The 25,459-nt window shown below is 36.0% G+C and overlaps 2 protein-coding genes across 5 annotated transcripts in view; one reads left to right on the top strand and one right to left on the bottom strand.

Moving 5' to 3' along the window:
* The window catches only part of LOC136039222 (period circadian protein-like), a 569,811-nt gene that overhangs the window by 436,182 nt on the left and 108,170 nt on the right, over window positions 1-25,459 (bottom strand). The window lies entirely within an intron of this gene.
* Window positions 5,506-25,459, top strand: part of LOC136039221 (protein capicua homolog) — a gene marked incomplete in the record, with an annotated part of 223,751 nt that continues 203,797 nt past the window's right edge. Inside the window, 1 exon segment of the mRNA XM_065722753.1 lies at window positions 5,506-5,599.

The raw sequence follows: 25,459 nt of genomic DNA, 5'->3' as shown, positions 1-25,459 counted from the left end.
GAAACACTGTCATAACAAAGTAGTTTTCAGACCAATTATTTGATCAGCTAAAGACCGAATGGTCAAGTCATGATCTTACTATCAACGCAGCCAAGTCGAAGATAATTTGTTTCAACCCTCTGAAGCGGAATATAGATACGCCTCTAGTCTCTTTCCCGATTGTGAACGAAATGAAAATTTTTGGAGTAACTTTCACTAGTGACTGTACTTTCAGTACCCATATTAATTTAACCGTCCACAAGGCTAATGCAAGCCTTCAGATACTTACCAAAATGAGGTGCTTTGGGTGTGATACTGAAAGTCTTCTCCGTGCCTACATGTGTTATGTTAGCCCGTTGCTCGAGTACGCGTGCCCGGTGTGGGGCCCATCCGCTATCCGCACAGCGTACCTATTACGCGACTTAGAGTCTGTCCAGAAAAGAGGAACGAGGATTATGCTCCGAAACCGCGAGATACCCTATGATCAAGCCCTCGCTAAATTAAATTTATCTCCACTTAAATTTTAGTTTGAACACCTTATTCAGCAATTTGGAAAATCCATCCTAGCCAATAAGAGCCATCGATCACTACTACCCGAACCAGCCCCTCCCAATAGTCGCCAATAGCGCCCTCCTCTAAATTCTAGAATTTATTAAAGTTCTCGGCAAGTTTTATTGAAATCGTAAATGTTTTTTTCCTGTTGCCCCTCCCCGATTATTGAAATCGTAAATGTTTCTCCTATTGCCCCTCCTCTCCCCCGAGCTAACCTCACTACTTCGAGTGTATTATTAAGTCTAAGCTACTTGCTTTAACGATTTTCCTTAGGCAGAATTAACGCCTGGACATAATTTCTTAGACTACAATGGCTAAGATGAGAAAAAGAAAGAAAAACATACGCGTATGTTTTCCCTTCGTAAAGAAGGAAAAGGAACACATTTCCAGAAATTGCAAATATTTTGGCCCACAACTTCGGTCAACCATCCTCAGAACAGAAATAGAAAACAAAAACAAACTGTAAAAAACAATCACTAAAATCAAAGAACGCCCTTTCCTTGTAACGGTGAGATGGTCTTTCTTTCACCATTATCCTTTGTTTCCTTTCAACGTTACATGAAAATAGCCTTATTTTATTTTAGTGGTTGTTTTCTTACGGGTTGTTTTTATTTTTCTATTTTTTTTACTGGGGGACGATTGAGCGACCGTGTCGGCCGAAATATTTGCACTGTTTTTCTTCATTTTTACAGGCTAGAAATGTCCTCAATTTTTTTCTTTACAAATATTTTTCACTCATCTTGTCAAAAAAAAGCCCACACGGTAAAAAAAAAATGGCTGGTCAAATATTCGGTTCGTTTCTGTTTTAGATCAGATTGTTAAAATTCGCTTCTCGAGAGGCCAAAACTGAATTCACACAGCTGATGGTAGTAAACTATAATTAGAAAGCTACACGTGATAATAGTAACTGAAACTCTGAAAAGAAGAAGTTTCGATTAAAATATATGGAACAATTGAAGCTATAACTTATGCTGATTCTAAATGTGTAAAATGTATTAATTTTAAAGTTGCTCAACAAAATCTATTAAACACAGAAAGCTGCACAATTTTGAAATAGGAGTTGAAGACCCCCCCCCCCCCCAAAAAAAAAAGATTATGGCTTGATGAGAATTTGAATATGAAAACGGATTTTTCTATTTATGATTCAGCAAGAGCAGTAACCACGTAAAGAGCGAACCACGAAAAAAGTGCAATTTGTACCTGATTGAGGAATGGCAATTATTATTTCAATGATCTTAATAGTAAAATGTTATTTTGAAAACGAATTTATGAAAATTTCAAAAAATAGCCTGAAAGTACATCATTCGGATCACCATTGTCGAAACACCGACACAGGAAACTTCAGCTTCCCATCTTAAACAACAATGATAATTATTTCTTTGCATGGTTAGCACTGATATTTGCATATGTACTCTTTTTTTCTTGGTTGTCAAGGTAAAGAAGCGATATCGGAACCCTAAACAAACAGCCCCTCGCTCTTTACGCTGAAGTCTAACTTTCCGTCCCTAATGCTTTAAAAACAACTGATTAAACATAAGAGTAATCTAAGTGGATAAAAATGAATTTTCACAATTCTTTAAGAATATAATAGCTTAAAAATTATAATAAAATTTTCACTTCAATTGTTTTAAAAGGTAATTAGTAAATAAACTTTCAATTACCCCCTAACTACATTCGTTGCTTTCATAAATGCTTTCAGCACGGTACTATGAAGCTTTATACCCCTAGAGTACCCTATTGTACTATACCCCTAGAGTATAGAGTACACGTGATCGAGCTGTCCTACCGGCTAAACAAGTTCTTCCGTGCTGATGTTACAACCGGTATGGGCAAGAGTTTATTACCTTTGGGGAGGAGGAGTAAGTGCTACACTATTTGTCCCAAGGTGCCATAACCTGTGCCACCAACGATCTCTCTATATCTATGTCTCTTTGGAGGGGATTGAGTTCTACAGTGTAATAACGAGGACGGTAAGATTCTAATGCACACTTGCCAACCCCACCAGGGCTCGGGGAAAGTGTTCAATACGGCTGTAGAAAAGATAACTCAATTTATTTCCAATCTCCATTCTAACACTATCTATTATCAACTCTCAATATGGAGTCTAAACACGCACTAACTTAAAAAATATACTCAGGGCCTACATATAAAAAGTAAGGTTGCCTCTGACGTGACCCAGTGTAGACGTGGGCCAATCAAATGTAAGAGAAGTCAAAATTGAACTTGCTTTTTGCATAAATTATTCTTCAACAGCAAAATTATTCTTCAACAGCAAAATTAAGCTAGATAAAAATAGAACTTCAAACCAATTTATCTCTCATGTGAAATCAGGCTTGTCTGAAATCAGGAATCCGATCAGAACTGAATCACACTGAAATCAGGCTTGTCTTATTTAGCTTTTAACATGTAACTTACTATTAGTATTATTTTTCATTTATTTCCCGTCAAAACAAGAGTCATATGGCACTTGTGACGAGGTCGGAACCTATAATTAGACTCGGTACTAGAGTTATCGATTTTGCTGTTCTGTTTATTGGCAATTGTTACAAAGACAAACTTGCAAATACAGTTTTCCTCTAATCTCTTCTTGTTAGGTATTCTACCTGTAAAAAAGATACATTAGTTACATAGGGCGAGTTCGAGCGAAGCACCGAACTCACTAAACCAATGGAAATCCCCCTCCAATTCCCCCAAAGAGAGCGGACCCGGTCCGGTCATGTCAATCACATATCTAGGCCTTATGCTTATTGTTCCCACCAAGTTTCATTCCGATCTCTCCACTCTGAGCGTTTTCCAAGATTTTCGGTTTCCCCTCCAACTCCCCCCAATGTCACCGGATCCGGTCAGGATTTAAAATGAGACCTCTGAGACACGAGATCCTTCTATATATCAAATTTCGTTAAGATCCAATAACCTGTTCGTAAGTTAAAAATACATCATTTTTTTTAATTTTTCAGAATTAACCGTCCTTCCATGTGTCGACAAAATCCTCCAGTATGCTGACCAGTATAACACAGTACGCGGACATATAACCTAAATTTCAATGGTAAATAGATAAATTTTTCCTCTAGGTGTTGGCACACTGCACCGATACCTTGGAACCCCCCTCCCTCCTTAGCTGCACCCCTGACTGGATATCATGAATTCAATTGATTGATTCGATCACCTTTTTTCAAAATTAAGACTCTAGAGCAGTGTTCCCTAAGTAGTCTTGGTGGACCCCCAGAAGTTCCAGAGGAGGATTTAGGGATGGATAAATTATCCCGGGCTCAGTAATTTTAGGGGCGCAAAATTTCAAATAAGTAATCTAACGATTATAATCATTCTGTAATTTTATAAATTTTATTTTTATCAAATTAAAGTAGAGAGCGTAGTTGACGGTAAGTACAAGCAAATTGAGTCCGAAATTTTTAGTTTCCCGATATCTTCATTGTCATTCCTTGAAAATAAAAGTAAGTAGACCAAATTTAATTAATCTTAATGTTTAAAAAGGCTTTAGGCGTTGATCAAATTAAATAACGAAACAAGTTTTTCAACTGAAAGTAAAGAGCAACATAAAAGCTTAAAAAGGAACAGAAATTATTCTGTATATGAGAGGAGCTGCCTCGCTCGTCACACTAAAGTATTTTTGATCGTTAATAAAAGCTTTTTATTCTAATTAAACGGCCCCTGTGTTTCAGGAATTGTTCTTAAAGTTGGGACAAAACAGTGAAACTTGAGCATAAAAAGTTAGGCATTGAGAAAGGGGCAATTTCTGTTCGTTTAAGTGTTAATGTTGCTCATAACTTCTAGTTGAAAAAATTGTTTTTAGAACTTAATTTGTGACTGTTTTTTCAAACCATGTCGGAAATCCATCCATCGTGGAAATTTTTTCCAGGAAATTCCCCTACCCCCAGTGGAAAGCAGCTCCCGCAGAAAAATTCTCCCATGGAGGATTTCTCCTGCGGCTGACCCCCCCACCCCCTCATGGAAAAATTCTCTAGACGATTCAACCCCCGGTGAAAATTTCTCCCGGAACCTCTCCATATGTTAAACTTATTCGGCAAAGATAAACTAAGACAAATAAAAACAAGCTTGTAAAGGAATTCTAAGGATTCATCCGTATAAGAATTGTCTTGAAAATTTCGCCCCTGAAACAGCAATTAAAATGAATATACAACATAAAAATATAATGAATAATACATTTTTACAGATTATAGCCTGTCATATACTTCCATATATAAAATTTAACCAGATAAAATAAGAGTAATAAAAATAAATAAAATAGTAAATATGATAACTCTAAAATGAACTATTATAGAGGTAAAAGAAAAGTCTTATAGAGAATAAACCAAACCGGTAGTCTTAACGAATCTACCTGAAAGGTTTGTGCTTAGTCGTCTGGTCCAAGAAGAAGACATGTGGTGTCCCACAACAGAACGCATTGTGAATGCCTTAAATGCCTTCTCACAGCAATTCCTTAGTATTTTCCTCTCTTTTCCACATTTTATAAAGTTGAAGATGATGTGACGGAGGGTTGCTTTCAAGGTTTTGTATTGGTATTATTCATCTTCTTTATAAATTTGTACAATTTGGATGTGGGTTTTTGAAAATTCGAATTACTTATAAAGTTTTTCCATGTCTTTCTCTCTGGCTCAAGAATTGATCTTTTGAATGAAGCTTATTCTCTTTTGTATTCTTTGCACTTCCTGGCTGAAGGGCCTTGAAGCAGAAATCAGCACCGCCGGTTTGGACCGTAAGGGTCTTGTGCCGTCGTACTTACTTCCTATTTAGATTTAACACCGGATTATATCTTCTTTATGGGAATTCCAGTCCTATCTGACGCTGTCCATAGGCCAAAATACTTTACAATACGTGAATAACTGATATAAATAGAAAGTTAATACTAAACAACCACATTAAAATGAGTCTTGCAGATAGTTTATGAATTATAGGGCTAAAGTTTGAAAAATTTTATTGGGACAAAAGGTAAAACTCAGATAATTTTGTATCCTTGTAAATTTAGTTTGATTTTTCCAGTCCAAACAAGTCAAGGATATTCGACTGGAATTCCTATTACTCGCTTTTGGTTTGTTCTTTGATATATTATATCAATTAAGAGTGCAAAAAAAAGATATAGGCTATTATGCTCTAATTCAAACCTACTTTAAGCCAGGTCTAGCCTTGGGTAGGCTTCCCAAAGTTATAGATGAGGAGCTATCTTGAAAAGTAGGAGAGTCAGGAAAATAAAACTTTCATTAATTTCTCAGGAAGTGTTTTGAACAACCGCACTTCCACACCATCCCTTTCCAAAGGGCACCTTTCACGACCTTTTTACAATCTCTGTGCTAATAAAGTTAACATTAGATTGTAGGCAAGGGGTTTTTGCTATTTTGGAAAGCAGTTGATTTAGGTGAATAAGATTCATGAATGCATCCAGAGCCTTAATTATCTCCTCGGAAGGTATTTTGAAGTGCTCCAGAGGGCACTCTACTCCTTATAGCTAAACCTATACTTAAATAAGTATTGGCTATGTAGGCTAGCCTAAAAAATCCATTTTATTTAAAACCACAGTAAAATTCTAGTTTAGTGACTTTTTGCTATCTCAGAAAGGGTTTAGGTTAGAAAAATGAAACTTTCAGGGATGGGTCTACAGGCTAAATTATATCCTAGAAAGGTATTTTGAAGTACCCACCTCCACTCCTTCTCCCTCTAGAGGGCCCTGACCTTTGATGACCTTTAAAAATGTGTGTTATAAAAGTGAAACCTTGCAAAATAGATCTTCTGCTTAATTGAAGTACAACAAAGTTGTTTTCAGCTTCATAACTTTGCTCAATTCCATTTTATAAGGTTTTAAAGATATGCAAATACATTTCCTAAATTTAAAAAAAAAGACATTGATATGGCTAAGAATTCTACTCAAATAACAGGAATTGCATTTTCAGAACTAAAGGCAGAGAAAAAGCAACAGGTAACTGAAAATTAAGGTAAAATGTTGTTTTGTCAAAATTTCAATAGGTATAGACCTGTCATGTAGATGAATTTCAGGGGCCTCTTGAGGGAGAAGGAGTAGAGGTGGAAAATTTAAAATATCTTCCTGGGACATACTTTAGCCTGTAGACCCATCCCTGAAAGTTTCATATTCCTAACCTAAACCCTTTCTGAGAAAGCAAGAAGTTGATTAACTAGAATTTTACCAAAAGTACTACTGTGGCCAGATAAAGAATGATTAGAACAATTGGGCCCAATCAGGCCCTGCATTTGAAAGGGCCTATACTGCCACCAAAATGCTTTTTTTAAAGGTGTGGAATATTCTTAACAATTCCAGTAAGTATTGCTTCTGAAGAGAAGTCTTTTCCCAAGTTAAAACCAACAAAAGTCAACATATCTGATATCAACAATGAATATTAAATAGTTTAGCAGTTATGTTAATTAAAAATGAACAGCCTAAACACAAAAATGAGATTTTACAAACAGTTTTAGAAGAATTTATAGAATAAAGCTTTAAAATTTTTAAAGTCATTTATTCATAATTGGTTATGTCAATTTCAAAAGACATTTTCAGCAGTTTTGTAATATCTAGAAAACAAAAATATAAATTAACATAAGCTAAAAATGAGGACCAATAGGACAAAAATGTAAACTCAGAAATGAATAAACTAGGCCATCAAACAATGGCAAGATAAAGAGCATAGTCTGAGAGATGTAAATACATAGGTTGAAATGAACAACACAGGCCATCTAAAGTGTCAAGACCAATCCAAGCAGCTATGGCAAGGAGCATTAAAAAAATGTCTGAAGCAATGATGAACAAAAATGAAGAACAATGGAATAAGTAATTAGAATATTTGTAAAAACACCAATTACTACTAGTCATTGAAGAAAAAAGAAATATGCTGTTAGAAGACAAGTGGCAGGGAGAATTGCAATAAATCAAAAATGAAAATGAAAAACAAAGAGATATGTGGTTAAAAGATATATGTCAGTGAGAACAAAGAAATATGCAGTTTCAAGATAAGTGGCAGAGAGAACTACAAGCAACAGTGAAAAGTGAAGAAAATGAAAGTACAGAACAAAGAATTTTGGGGTTAGCAGACACACAAAAGTAAGTATCAGAACATGTAAAAAATGACAGTGAAGAACAAAGAATTGTGCTGTCACAAGACAAGCAAGAGCAAGAAACAGAATGAGTCAAAAATGAAAGCAACAAAGAAAGAAATATTAGATTAGAAGAACAACACCAACAAACTGTGAGCACAACAAACTGACACCACAAAACCCAGTAAAACCCTACAAAATGTCTTAAACTATGCAAGTGTTAATTAAAAGTCAGTGGGACCCTTCAATGTTGTATGTATTCACTGTTGAGTCCTCCATTTTCCCAAGCAAAGAGTGGCCAGCAAAGGTGATTCATCTGAAGGTTGCTGCTTGCTTGGTTGAATTGCATTCCACAATTTCTAAATGGATTAATTTGGTCTTTTATGACTTGCTCTCTAATGAGTTCCACAAACAAATCCAAAACTTGAACTCATGTTTTGCTTTAGCTTCATTCAATGTAAGCTATGATTGACCCATCAATATACATGTTTTTTTTTCAGCTTCTAAGTCCTTACCTTAGACCTTACATCCCCCAGAGCCAGGGGTGGTGCACAGGGCATCTATGAAACATTGCCAGACATCCTGGAGCTAAACTGCAGCTGTGATGTCCTCCCTCTGTGGTTGAAGAGACACCTCCCTATTACTCAGGTCTAAGTTGTACTGTTGTCATAAGGTGTGTCAGCTTCAAAGTAGCTGGACAAATGTATTGCAAAATAAATGTACAGCACATCCATGACAGACCACTGAAGGTGATTTTGAACTAGCTTCAAATAGCCATATGTATCTTTTAGACTCTGATGAAGCTGTTGAAGAACATCATGCACATCATGGGATCTTTTTGTTTGGCTTCCTATAGGATATTATTTGCTCTCTGAAGAGTTCTACACACAAATACAAAACTAGAACTCATGCTTTAGATATATTAAGCAATAATCAAGCCATAAATAGTTGTAATGCTTTCATATTCAAAGTAGCTGGACAAACTTATCACAAAATCAATTTAGTGGCACACCCATCACAAACCCCCTGAAGGTGATTTGTGCCAAATTCATATGGCCAGATGCACTTTTTAGAACCTGATGAAGTTGCTAAAGAGTACCTTAGAAAAGTACTCTTTAGAGAAGCTGCTAAAGTGAAGCACATCCTTTAAACCATGGGATATGTCATAACCCAATGGATCTCTTGGAAGAAATATTGCAAGACACAAACAGCTATGTTAAAGGTTACATGAAAATGCAAGAAGTGGAGGATGGTTTAAATGAATGTGTTCATTCTCATTGGGACAACAGCCTAGGATAGAAGACAAGTGACAATGAGAATCAATAATTAAAAGCCTGCCTCATAGCTGTTAGTCCCCCTTATATATATATATATATATATATATATATATATATATATATATATATATATATATATATATATATATATATATATATATATATATATATATATATATATATATATATATATATATATATATATATATATATATATATATATATATATATATATATAAATGAAAGCTATTGCTCATTTGAAAGCTATTGCTTATATCTATATGATGTTTATCAATTCTACCACTCGTAAATGTGGTATAGCTTAAAAACACTTTTGGTGTCACTTCTTAAGCAGAAAAGTTCAGAAGTATAAAACCACATCATTGGAATAGTTATGGTCGAAAATTCTTAACTGGAGGTTTGCAAGAATACCTTCCATATGTTCCTCCTCTAAGCCCCTTTAATAAGCTTTGTAATTAAAGTACAAACACCAGTATATCAAATTATTTTGTGCTTAGGTTTTTTTTTCAATCATGGCTTTGCCCCTCATATGATTATTTTTAAGATAAGATAATTTCTCTGATTTTGTAACTGTAATACACTCGTTTTTTAAAGCATGTCCCTGGGAGGTATTTCTTCAAGCTAGTTGATTCAAAAGGGAATAGAGGTCATCTAGTTCATGGTTTGCAACAACAATCTTAGCAGATCTTGAAATCCACACCCCAACAAATGGCATACTTTTGTCAAAATTCTATGGTGGTGGGGGGGGGGGGTCAAATTTGGAGCTGATTTTTCCCAAATCAAGTAGAAATGACAGAGAAAACTGAACAATGAGCCATATAATAATAAAAAAGGTAAAAATGTACTAAACAAAACTGACCTGCTTCAGTGGATCCTTGAATTATGCTGGCTTATCTTAGTTTGGACCACAGTTTTGGAGAAACTAAATTTCAACATAGGGGGGCAAACTTGGGTCTGGGGGAAAACTGAGGTATGGGACTGGCACGTGCCCTCTGCCCCATAGAAAATTAAACCCTTGACCCCAACCCCTTGTCACTTAGTGGTTGGAGAAGTGTAGGCATATGGTTCTGGAACCACTCAAATTTGTATATTAAAAGAAGGATTACTTATTATTATACTTACTTAGTCAAATTATTTACTTGATAATTCTATCAATATACTCTCTCTATGTGTAAGAATGTGCATCCAAAGAGGAAGAAAGACAAATGAAAACAGTTCTGTAGTAGAATTCAAGTAATTCTTCCCAAAATTTTTGAAATGAAAACAAACTTAATTTACAATACCATTTACCGTACCTACACAAGAAATGATCATTTTTTGAAATTTTGATTCATTTCTAAGTAATGAGTGGTTTTTCTGTATAGGGACTGGTCAAATAACTCTCTAAGCCTAAAGGCACATTTCTGTTGAGCTTTTAAATTTTCCCCAAGCATGTTGATATGCAAACCTGAATTAAAGATCTATTAACCAAGAATTAAAGAACCATTTCTTCTTAAAAAAAAATTACAAAAAAAGCAACACTATGTCTTGATTTTTCTTTCCTTTCTTAAAATTATTTTTTCCTTCAATTCTTGTAGCCTACGGCTTCTTCATTCAGCTCCTTAACTAGGGTTGCGGCGTCTTATCTCCCTTAGATTGGAGTGCATCTGCCGTAAAGGAGTGTTCTGGAATGCCCTGGGTGAAGTTATTTTGCCTGTTCTCAGGTAATATGCTTTTACGAAGTAATTATAACCAAGAAAAAAGGTTGAATTCCTACTTTAAAGTCAGGAAAACAAAATATGCCAAAGTATATCTGTTCTGTATATGCCATATATCTGTAAATAGCCATTCAAAATGAGATTTTAATTATACTGGTATATAGCTAGCGCTAATTTGAATTTTGTTTCGTAGCTGGCAAATAACGAAATTTCTGTCATTTTGTTCTTTTTATTTGATTTACCATCATTTAGTCTCGCCCTGCCCCCTTTTGTTGTAATATTCTCTTTCATGTACAGTTATTTTATTCTGTCTATTGTTTTATTTTGCACATGCCCCTACCCAGTCAGTCTCTTTGTAGCTAGAGTTAGTGTGAAAAGGAGGTATAAAACTAAAATCAAATACAGAATCGGAGGCGAAGAGACTCTGTTACAAATCATAGAGGCTCAGTGGCAGATTGCAGAGGCTCAGTGGCAGTGAGTTCTGTGTGTCACTGATTGCATGCAACTGCTTGATGCTGTTGTTCAAAGCAACATCAATTAGTGTAGCATCAATTAGTCAACATTAGTCTTGCCCTGCTCCCCTTCTTTTGTACCTCTTTTGCTCCCCATTCTTTTTCATGTAAAGTCATTTTATTCTGTCTATTTTTATGGCGCTTGGTATCTACCAATCAGATTCGAGTCTTCCGGACTTCACTGTAACTGTTTCAGATGTAACTGCAAATGTCTTTAAGTTGAAAAAGAAACAAATCGCGCGGAGTTGATGGTTTGTGTGCACTTCACCTTGTGAATGGTACTCGTCTTTTATATGAAATGTTAACATTATTGTACCAGATCATATTCGTAGTCGGTATTGTGCCCAATGTTTTCTGTAGAGGACAACTTATGCCCATCCTGAAAAAAGGGAAGCCAGCTAATATATGCTCCTCCTATCGCCCAATTACTGTTTTGCCAGTTTTATGTAAGCTTTTTGAAATGCTTATATTGCCGAATGTTAGAAACTATTGCCAAATGCCAAACTACCAGTTTGACTTTACGGTAGGTCTTGGTTGTGCTGATGCTCTGTTTGCCCTTGCTGCCATTTTGTCTGATTCTGAGGCAACAGGTGACCCATTAGTTATTGGTTCTTTTGGTGTAAGCCAGGCTTTTGACTCGTCGGTGCATGCACAGATCCTTTTAAAAGCGTATAAACAAGGGCTAAATCTGTGTATTGTCAGAGTTGTGTATTATATGTACAATAACCTTAGAGCACAAATTAAAATACCCCCATGTCCGACTGAATCCATTGTTGTACCAGTTTGTAAAGGGGTCAGGCAAGGCTCAGTTGTGTCTCCGACTTTGTATAAAAATAGCGTTCTGCCTGCACAAGCCCAGGTAGCTACGTCTTGTGTTTCAAAAGGGTCGATGGCGTATGCTGACGACCTACTTAATTTGAACAGGTCTGCTGATCGACTATCGAAGAATTTTGATGTTTTGAGTAGGGAATATAATAAAATAGATTTATCATTTAATGTGTCTAAATCGGCTGTACTGTTCTTCAATGCGGGGTATTATGAGAAAGAAATTCCTTTAGGGGATTCAGCTGTTAAGCCATGTGAGAGCATTACCTACCTTGGTTTACCAATCGGTCGAAGCCTCTACTCAACAAGAGCGTCGCTTTTACGACACGTAGAGGCGAAAATCCGGATTGCTTACGGATCAATCATTGGTAACAGACATCGATTCTGCTGTAGATTTCTTGCGTCGCTGTATAATGCCATTGCCCTCCCACATGCACTGTTTATAGCATCTTTTTGGAATTATTTGTCATCCGCCCAATGTACCAAAGTAAGAGTTCTGTTTTTTCGATTTGCGAAGTTCCTTCTGAGACTTCCTCCGTCGACGAAGAACTCGTATATCATGCGTAATTACGGAGTGTCCGATCCAACAGTTTGCACTAACCGGGTCGTAGAGAATTTTCTGGAAAAGGTTGAGGGAAGGACGAACCCATGGCTAGCTATCATGTGTCAGTAGTTATGTTGGTGTACATAGTGTGTGTTTACTTATGGTTATGTTCGTAGTGTGATTTTCTATTCTTTTTCCATCCGTACTCCGATGTAATTCCAGTGAATTTTCGGGTAATAAAAGTACTTACTTACTTACTTACATATAGCGATCGCAAATTCTGTCAGTCTGTTGGTCTGTCTGTCTGTCTGTCCTGGTTTTGCTACTTTAGGCACTTCCAGGTAAGCTAGGACGGTGAAATTTGGCAGGCCTATCAGGAATCAGACCAGATTAAATTAGAAATTGTCGTTTCCTCGATTCGACCATCTGAGGGGCGGGGAGTGGGGGGACGGTTAAATTGGAAAAATTAGAAAAAAATTAGGTACTTTTAACTTACGAACGGGTGATCGGATCTTAATGAAATTTGATGTTTGGAAGGATATCATGTCTCAGAGCTCTTATTTTAAACCCCGACCAGATCTGGTGACAATGGGGGAGTTGGGGGGGATAACCTTAAATCTTGGAAAATGCTTAGAGTGGAGGGACCGGGATGAAACTTGGTGGGAAAAATAAGCACAGGTCCTGGATACGTGTTTGATATAACCGGAACGGATCCGCTCTCTTTGGGAGAATTGGGGGGAGGGGGTCAATTCTGAAAAATTAGAAAAAATGGGTTATTTTTAACTTACGAGGAAGTGATCGGATCTTAATGAAATTTGATGTTTGAAAGATATCTTGTCTCAGAGAACTTATTTTAAATCCCGACCGGACCAGGTGACTTTGGAGGGAGTTGGGGGGACCTAAAATCTTGGAAAACGCTTAGAGTGGAGGGATCGGGATGAAACTTGGCGGGAAAAAATAAGCACAAGTCCTAGATATGCGATTGAAATAACCAGAACGGATCTGCCCTCTTTGGGGGAGTTGGTGGGGGAGGAGGGTTAATTCTATAAAAATAGAGAAAAATTAGGTATTTTTAACTTATGAAGGAGTGATCGGATCATAATGAAATTTCATATTTAGAAGGGCCTCGTAACTCAGATCTCTTATTTTAAATCCTGACCGAATACAGCGTCATTAGGGGGGGCGGCGGAAATCTTGGAAAAAGCTTAAAGCAGAGAGATCAGGATAAAACTTGGTGGGAAGAATAAGCATAAGTCCAAGATACGTGACTGACATAACTGGACCGAATCCGCTCTCTTTGGTGGAGTTGGGGGGTGAATTAATTCGGAAGAATTAGAAAAAATGAGGTATTTATAACTTACGAACGGATGATCAGATCTTAGTGAAATTTGATATTTAGAAGGATTTTGTGCTTTAGAACTTTCATTTTAAATCCAAACCAGATCCGGTGACATGGGGGGGGGGAGCTGGAGGGGGAAACCGGAATTCTTGGAAAACGTGAAAATAGAGGTATCTTACGAATGGGTGATCGGATCTTAATGAAACTTGATATATAGAAGAATATTGTGTCCCAGATGCTCCATTTTCAATTCGAATTGGGTCTGGAGACATAGAGGGTTGGGGGGGGGAACCAAAAATCATGGAAACCGGAAATCTATGAAAACGCTTAAGAGTGGAGAAATCGGGATGAAATTTGATGGGAAGATTAAGCATAAGTTATAGGTACGACATTGACATAATTGGAGCGGATCCGTTCTTTTTGGGGGAGCTGGGGGTTGTTTATTTGGAAAAATTGGAAAAATTGAGGTATTTTTAACTTAAGAACGGATGACCAAATCTTAATGAAATTTGATATTTAGAAGGAACTCGTGTCTCAGAGCTCTTATTTGAAATCCCGACCAGATCTGTTGACATTGGGAAACCAGAGTTGGAGGGGGAAACCAGAAATCTTGGAAAACGCTTATAAATGTCGTAGATACGTGATTGACATAACCGGACTGGATCCGCTCTCTTTGGAGGAGTTAGGGGATGGGATTCAGTATTTTGGCGAGTTTGGTGCTTCTGGACGTGCTAGGACGGTGAAAATTGGTAGGTGTGTCAGGGAGCTGCACAGATTGACTTGATAAAGTCATTTTCCCCGATTCGACCATCTGAGGGGCTGAAGGGTGAGGAAAAATTAGAAAAATTGAGGTATTTTTAACTTATGAGTGGGTGATCGGATCTTAATGAATTTTGATATTTAGAAGGGCCTCGTGACTCAGAGCTCTTATTTTAAATCCCGACCAGCATTAAGCCTATTATTTTCTTTTTAAAGCAATCTATTGATTCTTAGAATTTTGCTAGAGCTCATACTAGCATACTAGCTCATACTAACTCTAGCAAATATTAGAGCTAGTATGGCAATTGTGAGCTCTTGGCTCTTCCGGCCTCGTCACAAGTGCCATATGAGCTCTTAGCTCTTGTTTTATATTGCACATGACACTACCCAGTCAATCTCTTTGTAGCTAGAGGTAATGTTAAACAGAGATATAAAACTAAAATCAAATACAGAATCGGAGGCGAAGAGGCTCTGTTATAAATCGTAGAGGCTCAGTGGCAGATTGCAGAGGCTCGGTGGCAGTGAGTTCTGTGCGTCTTCTATTTTTCCCTTTGGAACTCATGAGCTATTAAAAAAAAAAAAAAAAAAAAAAAAAAAAAAAAAAAAAAAAAAAAAAAAAAAAAAAAAAAAAAATCATAGTAAAACAGCCTAATGGAAAGCGTTTGCATTGCATGCAAACGCTTGGTGTTGCTGTTCAAATCAACATCAAGTCGTCATATGGACCAATGGGTTTATCTGCAAAACAAAATAAAAATTGTCGGAAGATTAAGTATTGACGATTAGTAATTAGAAGGTAATTAGTAAATAGTAATTAGAGGGGATATATATATATATATATATATATATATATATATATATATATATATATATATATATATATATACGAAACAGAGAAAAAAGTCAGTTACTATATATATATATATATATATATATATACGAAACAGAGAAAAAAGTCAGTTACATTGAGAAAGAAAAGTGTAAAATTCAAAAATTAATAATTAAATAGATTAGATAAATTAAATATATTAAATTAACTTCAATGAATCTTAAAAAGAGAGAAAAAAGAAGAAGAAATAAATGCTAAGAAACCGAATTTTGTTAACATTTATTTTGAAACAAACTAAAGGTGTGGCCCCTCCGAGCTGATTTAGGGATAGTATTCCACACAATATGACTTGTTGTTACAACATCGAAGTCTGACCTTAGTTGAAAAAGTTGAAGGAATTAGAATTTTTATTATTATATTTTTATTATTTCTTATTTTAACATTTTATCATTATAATTATATTTTTTTTGAAAGATATAATTATATTTTTATTTTTTAGACATTCAGATGTATTTTATTTATTATTATTTATTATTATATATTTATTTATTTATTATTTTATTTAGATATATTTTTGTATTACAAAGATGATAATTATTTTGATCAGAGGCAACAGACGGCAGAACACTTAAGGGCTTGGGGAGGTTACAATGACGCTGAGAAAAAGTAAAACATGTACACTAAAGAATATATCGTGATCCAGTAAAGGATAGCCATTTTATTCAGCATAGTCAAAAAAATCTATTAACTATGTCTTTGAGGATGACTTCATCCCCCACTTTCGCTGGGGGAAGGGCTGCAAGCTATAAATCTTGCCCATTGTTTACCCAGCCCAAAATGGGGATACCCATTTTGAACACTCGTCTCTTAAGAAAAATTTTTCCGGCTTGTGAATTAGTCTTAAAATTGGAGCCAAAAATATATTCTTTTTCAAAAAAATTATCTTTGACTTAAGTTGGTCTTGAACATGCATGTACAAAAAACCTCACATTATACCCTTAGACAAGGTTCATAGGACGGAAACCCCTGATGGATTAGTTTCCTGAATGAGGCTTTTGCCTGTATTGTAAGCCTTAGAAAGCGGTTTAAAAGAGAAGGAAAAGTTGACATCCTTACCACATTGGACAGTAAGAAATATAAGGTTCCTTACAATACAATAATAAGCTTCCTTAAAAATAACGTACTGCGTATCTTCATTTTCATCAAATCAGTTTGACGTTTGAAAGCTCATCAATGAAATTACCCCCAAAAATAATTAATTTTATTTCTCTGGGGGCCTGTTTGTATATCTTTATTTGTTCTTTTATAGAAATAAAATGCAGATTACTTGGGTCCTTTGGTCTTCGTCACGAGCAGTTTAATTGCCAATGTTAATAAATTATAGTTCTTCAATTATGTAACAATTATCATTAAAGATAGGTGTTACCCACTTGAGACAAATAAAATAATCATGTCTCCACAATTGTTTCTATGGGAATTTAGAATGTCTTAATAGGATTTCTTTTTCAAGCCATGGCATGTGTCTTTTGTGAACTCGGAACAGCTCTATATCTATGTGATAAAAGTTTTTTCAACTGAAACTAAGGAGCAACATTAAAACTTAAAGCGAACAAAATTATTACGTGTATAAGGGGCGTTGCCCCCTCGTCAATACCTCGCTCTTTACGCTAAAGTTCGAATTTTGACCCAGTTCTTAATGATGACTCCTGAACCACAAGGGCCGTTCAATTAGAATAAATAGCTCTTTTAAAAGTACTAAAAAAACATTTGCGCAAGGAGTGAGGTATTGACGAGGGGGCGGTCCCCCTCATATAAGTAATAATTTCTCTTTGTTCTAAGTTTTAATGTTGTTCCTTATTTTCATTTGAAAAAATTGTTTTTTAATTTTATCTCTGATCATTTTTCAAATAATGCTGAGAAATCTGGCTCCCAATGCATTGAAAATTCCCTTCTCCCATGAAAAACTCCTCCATTGAAAGATCCTCCCATGTACCCCCCCACCAGAAAAATCTAGTACCTGAAAAATTTGGAAAAGTAATTAAAGACTTCGTATTCAATTTGGAAAGCAGGAATGTGAACGTCTTGAATCCGAGGGGCTGACCAATTTATAAAACGGGCTCACCAGGTGTCCTCTGGCCCCGCGTGATGGATCATGGTGTGGCGCAGCGTAACAGGAAGTGATCCGCAGTGGCGGAGCGTAATGTACATGACTATGTAAACAGTATGCAAATGGAGTGGGGTGACAGGATGTGGATCGATTTTGTAGAATACTGTTCACTGTGGCAGAGTGTGCAAACGGAGTGGGATGCCACAGCGTAAGGTGGCCTTGTATTATGCTGCTAAGTGCATTGGAGTATGGTGGAATGTGGTAGATTGGGGCAAAAATTGTATCATTCGTTAGATGGATTTAGAAAGACAGCCATTTCTATGAAAGACCTGTTTCCTGGCCATACTAACTCAAACTGTGTTTGTCCTGTTCTGCTGAAATACCATCTTTGTGAAACAGTGTTACTATATCTTCAAACCGCACCTTCTACTACTTAGGCATGTGCTATTATTTTGTGTTTCATATTCCACGGTTTCCAGCACCCAATTAGTTGACCAAAGGTTAGTTGAATTAACGTTTTTGGTTTTCTGAACTCACCTTTTGTCGGATGTACCTTGCCATTCTGTAACGTAAGTTACTTCACATAAGAATATAAAGTAGTCTATGATTGATAATCTAAATGTAATCTACCGATCATAATAAAGTTCAGATACCTAACACGGGGATACCATAGGGAATTTATGGTAGGCACGCCACTTGCTTGGGTATTGTTTTTTCTTCTGAGAATTTAAAGTGCCGAAACCCTATAGGCAAGTGTGTATTCTCCTGATGAGCCCTTGTGTTGGGTTGTTGCCTCTGAATTATTTGTCTTTTTTTTCATGGCACTTGGTATTAACCAAGTGACATATAGCAATCGCCAATTCTGTCGGTCTGTCTGTCGGTCTGTCTGTCTGTCGGTCCCAGTTTTGTTACTTTAGGCACTTCGAGGTAAGCTAGGACGATGAAATTTGGCAGGCGTATCAGGGACGGGACCAGCTTAAATTAGAAATAGTCGTTTTTCCAATTTGACCATCTGGGGGGGGAGTGGGGGGTCGGTTAATTCGGAAAAATAGAAAAAATGAAGTATTTTTAACTTATGAATGGGTGATGGGATCTTAATGTAATTTGATGTTTGGAATGATATTGTGTCTCAGAGCTCTTATTTTAAATCCCGACCGGATCTGATGACATTGGGGGGAGTTGGAGGGGGGAAACCTAAAATCTTGGAAAACACTTAAGAGTGGAGGGATCGGGATGAAACTTGATGGGAAAAATAAGCACAAGTCCCAGATACATGATTGACATAATCGGAACGGATCCGCTCTCTTTGGGGTAGTTGGGGGGGGGGGTAATTCTGAAAAATTAGAAAAAAATGAGGTATTTTTAACTTACGAACGGGTGATCAGATCTCAATGAAATTTGATGTTTAGAAGGATATCATGTCTTAGAGCTCTTATTTTAAATCCCGACTGGATCTGGTGACATTGGGGGGGGAGTTGCGAGGGGGAAACCTAAAACTTGGAAAACACTTAGAGTTGAGGGATCGGGATGAAACTTGGTGGGGAAAATAAACACAAGTGCTAGATACATGATTGACATAAACGGAACGGATCTGCTCTCTTTGGGATAGTTGGGGGGGGGGGGTTATTTCTGAAAAATTAGAAAAAATGAGGTATTTTTAACTTACGAACAGGTGATCGGATCTCAATGAAATTTGATATTTAGAAGGATATCGTGGCTCAGAGCTCTTATTTTAAACCCGACCAGATCTGCTGACATTGGGGGGGGAGTTGGGAGGGGGGAAACCTAACACTTTAAAAACACTTAGAATGGAGGGATCGGGATGAAACTTGTGGAAAAAAACATCACGAGTCCTAGATACATGATTGACATAACCGGAACGGATCCGCTCTCTTTGGCGTAGTTGGGGGAGGGGTTAATTCTGAAAAATTAGAAAAACTGAGGTATTTTTAACTTACGAACGGGTTATCGGATCTCAATGAAATTTGATATTTAGAAGGATATCGTGTCTCAAAGCTCTTATTTTAAATCCTGACTGGATCTGGTCACGTTGGGGGAAGTTTGGGGTGGGGGAACCTAAAATCATGGAAAACGCTTAGATTGGAGGGATCGGGATGAAACTTGGTGAGAAAAATAAGCAGAAGTCTTACATACGTGATTTACATAATTGGAACGGATCCGATATATTGGGGAGGGGGGTTAATTCTGAAAAATAATAAAAAATGACGTATTTTTAACTTACGAAGAAGTGATCGGATCTTCATGAAACTTCATATTTAGAAGGATCTCGTAACTCAGATCTCTGATTTTAAATCTCAACCGGATCAAGCGTAATTGGGGGGGGGGCAGTTGGGGGGGGGATCTCAGAAAATACTTAAAGTGGTGAGATCAGGATGAAACTGGATGGGAAGAATCTGCTCTCTTTGGTGGAATTGGAGGGGGGGGGGTAATTTCGAAAATTGAGGTATTTGTAACTTACGAAAGTGTGCCCAGATCTTAATGAAATTTGATATTTGGAAGGATCTTGTGCTTTAAAGTTCTTATTTAAATTCCGACCAGATCCTGTGACGTTGGGGGGAGTTGGAGGGGGAAACCGGAATTCTTGGAAATCGTGAAAATTGGGGTATTTTTATCTTACGAATAGGTGATCGGATCCTAATGAAATTTGATTTTTAGAAAGATTTCATGTCTCAGAGCTCTTATTTCAAATCCCGACCAGATCGTTTGACATTGGGGGGAGTTGGAGGGGGAAATCTTGGAAAAACACTTGGAGTGTAGGAATCGGGATGAAGCTTGGTGGATAGAATAAACAAATGTCCTTGATACGTGATTGACATAATCGTACTGGATTCGCTCTCTTTGGGGGAGTTGGGCGGAGGGGTTCAGTGATTTGGCGAGTTTGGTGCTTCTGGACGTGCTAGGACGATGAAAATTGATAGGCGTGTCAGGGAGCTGCACAATTTGACTTGATAAAGTCGCTTTCCCAGATTCGACCATCCGGGGGGCTAAAGGGAGAGGAAAAATTAGAAAAAATTAGGTATTTATAACTTACGAGTGGGTGATCGGATCTTAATGAATTTTGATATTTAGAAGGACATCGTGACTCAGATCTCTTATTTTAAATCCTGACCGGCATTAAGCCTCTTATTTTCCTTTTTAAATCAATCTATTGATTCATAGAATTTTGTTAGAGCTCATACCATATGATCTCTTGGCTCTTAACTCTTCTCGCCTCGTCACAAGTGCCATATGAGCTCTTAGCTCTTGTTTGTTTTTTTTTTTTTTTTTTTTTTTTTTTTTTTTTTTTCTGTTTTTATTGTTTGGTAAATGACGACTCACCAACTTACCTACGACTTACCTTGCCTGTCCATGGATATATATATATATATATATATATATATATATATATATATATATATATTAAATGACAACTCATACTTACTTACGACACGACTGGCTGTCCATGGATTATTCTTTATGGTTGATTGTGTATGGCTCTGCTGTTTGACCTATGTAATTGTATGGATGAGTAGGGTTAAGGCCTCATTCAAGTACTAATCTATATTAATTACTAATGTAGGAAAATAGTCTTCCTTTTCTCCTTTTGTCTTTTTTTTTACGTGTTTGTGCTGTTGCATTGGTGATTCCTTTTTTCATCATATATATATATATATATATATATATATATATATATATATATATATATATATATATATATATATATATATATATATATATATATATATATATATGTATATATATATAGTTCATATACTATAAATAAGAGGCCCCCATGGAAATAGCAAATGTATAGATTCAAATGTTCATATACTATAAATAAGAGGTCCCCATGGAAATAGCAAATGTATAGATTCAAATGGTAGAGGTTTAAGGAGCTCAATTCCGACTCCTCTTATACCAAACGATTTCAGCGATTTATAATAAATAATAGTCATGGTTTACACATACAATTACATCGATCACCGAGTTCCTTTAATGTCAAAAAAAAAATTATAGAAAAGCCTGCTAATGAGGAAAGGCGGGCATTGCTTCCCAGTGTTTTACTATCACTGTGGACCTACATGGACAACTCATATGATGATGACAAGATTTTAGAAGACTATCTGAAAGTATAGCACTGACTTTTACTCCGCCTTTCATAAATGCCATTTTTTTTCACGTTTTTGCATGGGTAGCTCTGACATGTCTCCTTTTTTCTAGGCCTTCCTTTATTTTTCCATTTTTTTTTAATGTTCCCATGTTCAAAGACCAACACATTCAACACATACAAGTTTCCCTTTCTATTGGATATTATTTTGTCATGAATCAATGCACCGACGGAGGCCGTAGAACTAAAGTGCTAAGGACATCAAAATGAATACATTTTTTTTGCATGCCATTTATATGCCATTTATACTATATAATGCCATTTATACTATAAAGTGCATATACTATAAATAAATATACTATAAATAAGCTTGCCTGATAATTTTGCTATTTTAAACAACAGTGCTATAAACTCACCTTTATGTCGGATGTACCTTGCCATTCTGTAACGTAAGTTCTTCACATAAGAATATAAACTAGTCTATGATCGATCATCTAAATATAATCTACCGATCAGAATGAAGTTCACATTCTTATATAGTTAGTATATATGTAGTATATATATATATATATATATATATATATATATATATATATATATATATATATATATATATATATATATATATATATATATATACATGATATATATATATAGATATATATATATATATATCATGATATATATATATATATATATATATATATATATATATATATATATATATATATATATATATATAGTAAATGAGTAAGTCTCCTAAACTCCCGTCATCTACATTATTATTCATTTAATCACTGATCTGTATTAAATCTGATTTATTCATAATCGAAATTATGACCCCTCTATATATATACATAATTATGTAGAAGTATATATATATACATACTTCTACATAATTCTGTTTTCACAAATTGGAGCTTGACAAGACAGGGAAAACTAATTCAATCGTTTTGGACTGATTAAACTTTTTTTCATCTTCGAAAGCTGGCCTTGAGAGGGCCAAAGTACTATCGGTTAAGAATCAAGATAGCTAATCAGTTTGAAAGTATTAACCCCCCCCCATAGCAATTTCAGTGACTGCTGTCACGTGATGGTGCTTTTTGTCCCTAATCATAGGAATGAAATCAGTATAAATCAAGGGTTTGGGGTTAAAGGGCTGTAACTGGAGATTTTGAGAAAAGCTTAAAATACTTTACGTCTGTACCTACTCACGGTGGACAGACAGAAGGGGGAATTACCCTCCCCCAACTGTTTAAAGTAATGTTAACCTAATCGGACCAAAGAGTAAATTTTACGCAATAAAACCATTCCTACTAACGTTCAGACCAGTGTGCAAGAACGCATTTGACTTCGTAGTTGAGAAGAGGCTTCATAAAGGAGAGGAGGGCGAGGTCTCTTTTGCAGTCTTATAAGCGAATTTAGATGAGGTAAAGTCTGCCACGCAATTTGTGTATGATATTTTTTAAATGTAGTCCTCACAACCATTTGTACACCAATTCAAGTAGGGCTTGAGGCGTTAATTAAGGGGCAATTAAGATGTCTTTCACGACAAAAATTGTGTTAAAAGTTCATCACAGAAGGAAGGCCTAAGTCTCAACTTCCCTAGGCGTATTATTTTCTATAATCAAACTTGCTTCTCAAGCTTGTGTTGAAAGAAGATTTGATATCATCAAAGCACTCTCCGTTCTGCTCTTTGCTTAGTAAAAGGATAGGCTGACCAAAATTCTTTTTCAAGTCATTTGAAAGCAAGATGAAAGTCAATATTGGATATTTTTGCATTCTGGCCTTAGAAATAGGGTTCAAAAAAATCTGGTTATTAAAACTCGAATATATAAAAAATTCGAATTAAAAATCGGTCCTTATTTTCAAGCCTAATTAAAACCCTCTTTATATTATTCTTAGATTCGTATTCCGATAAAAATTTTATTTACATTTTCCTGAAGGATATTTAGGTAACCTAGATAAAAATAGGTATATTGAAGGGGTGCCCACTTTCCGCCACCTGGTGTACATCTCAGAACGCCACGTGTACTGCATCGTTCCGTCATACTTGGCACAGTTTACACCACGCTTGCCACACGCTACCTGGTGTAAGAAATTTCTGAAAATGGGTGCCCCCTCTGGTTTAGTGTTATTACAAGACAACAATGAACGTGTCAGTTATATTCCTAGACTGCAAAATGTAAATTGTACATCATTTTTACATTCTACATCATGTCACAGGATTCTTTATTATATTAATTACTCTTAAGAATTATTGTCCCTCAAATAACTCGAAGGAAACCCAGACAGGGGCGCCAAGTCACTAAAATATGGGAGTGGGCAAGAATTTTTTCGATTTAATTTTAATGAAGGAAAAATATACTATGAAAAAACTAAGGCTTTTTCAGTTTATTGTAAATGAGAATACTAGGAAAAGCATTTTTCAAAAAATGGGAGGGGACAAGTGAAGCCACGGAGCATAGTACATTACAGGGGCGCCATTCTTGCTGGGACTTAGTTATTACCAACCTATTGCTAGAGAAAAACCGTTCAAGATTTTATTGATATAGTATAGTAACGTAGTAACGGGAGCCCAGCCCTCGTTACACAGCAGGCATGTATATATTTGATTCTCTAATTATGCAATAGTATAGTTATCGCGTTATTCTTTAGTTTTAAGTCATGAGGTGTCAAATTAGTGACTTCATTTGAATTAAGAAATTCTGGCGTGAGTTCGATTACCTCTTCCTGCTAATGCATCTAAGAATCATGAATTTTATGGGATTTATTTTATTCCAGGGACTCGTTGTGATTCTCACTGTTGCTTCTCTTCTTACTGCAGATTTCGTTTACGATTTGATTTGATCATCCCTGTCGCTTATTTTTTAACTGCAGGTTTCTTTGTCCGTTAATATCACCGCAGATCTCACTGCGCTTAATTTTCGTTCCTTTGAATCTTTATTTATGACATCCTCCCACCCCAGACGAGGACGATCTTTTTTCCATTTAGCCCTAGACGGTTGGCCGAAAAGACAATCTTCGGATATCTGACATCCTTCATCCACAGAACATGGCCTAACCATCTCAACCATTCTTTCATTTTAGCCCTAGAAAGTAGGATTGAACCACCTTTTTCGTACAACATACTGTTTGAAATACGGTCAGTCAGCCGGGTACCCAGAAAAATCAGTAGGCAATTTCTCTGGAAAACATCTAGTAAATTTTCATCCGCTTTTCGGAGTGCCCATGCTTCAGAGACATATTTGACCACTGTCATCACTGTAGCTTTCAATATTTTAATTATTGGTTTACAGACTTTTCTTCCAAACTTTTTTTAACTTTGAAAAAACACCCTGAGTCTTGGCTATTCTACATTTAACATCTTCACTGCTCCCATCGTTTTCACTAATAATACTACCTAGGTAACTGAAGCTGCTCACCTGATCAATCCTTTCGTTACCCAACGTTATGGAAGGGTATGCAAAAGCACAGGATGACTGGCCCTTATCCCTCATTGCACTTCCTGGCTGAAGGGCCTTGAGACACAGATCAGCACCGCTGGTTCGGACCTTAAGGGTCTAGTGCCGCATCCTTTACCATTTTTTTTACCCAAAGTTACCTTTTCGCCTTAAATTATTCTTTTTTTTTTTTTTTTTTTTATTATTCTTTTTAATTATTCTTTTATTATTAATTTTTATTATTATTCTTTTTATTATTTTTATTTTTATTATTCTTTTAATTATTCTTTTATTTAAATTATTTCTTTTTTTTAATGAAAATACAAAAATAGTGTATTTTTCAAACATTAGGGGAGGCAACTACACTCCTTCCCTAATACTGACCTATTGCAG

The sequence above is a fragment of the Artemia franciscana genome, chromosome 19, assembly GCF_032884065.1.
Source record: "Artemia franciscana chromosome 19, ASM3288406v1, whole genome shotgun sequence".
In the NCBI taxonomy this organism is placed as follows: Eukaryota; Metazoa; Arthropoda; class Branchiopoda; order Anostraca; family Artemiidae; genus Artemia; species Artemia franciscana.
Note: the sequence above shows the minus strand (reverse complement) of the source record. Positions and strands in the feature narration are given on the sequence as shown.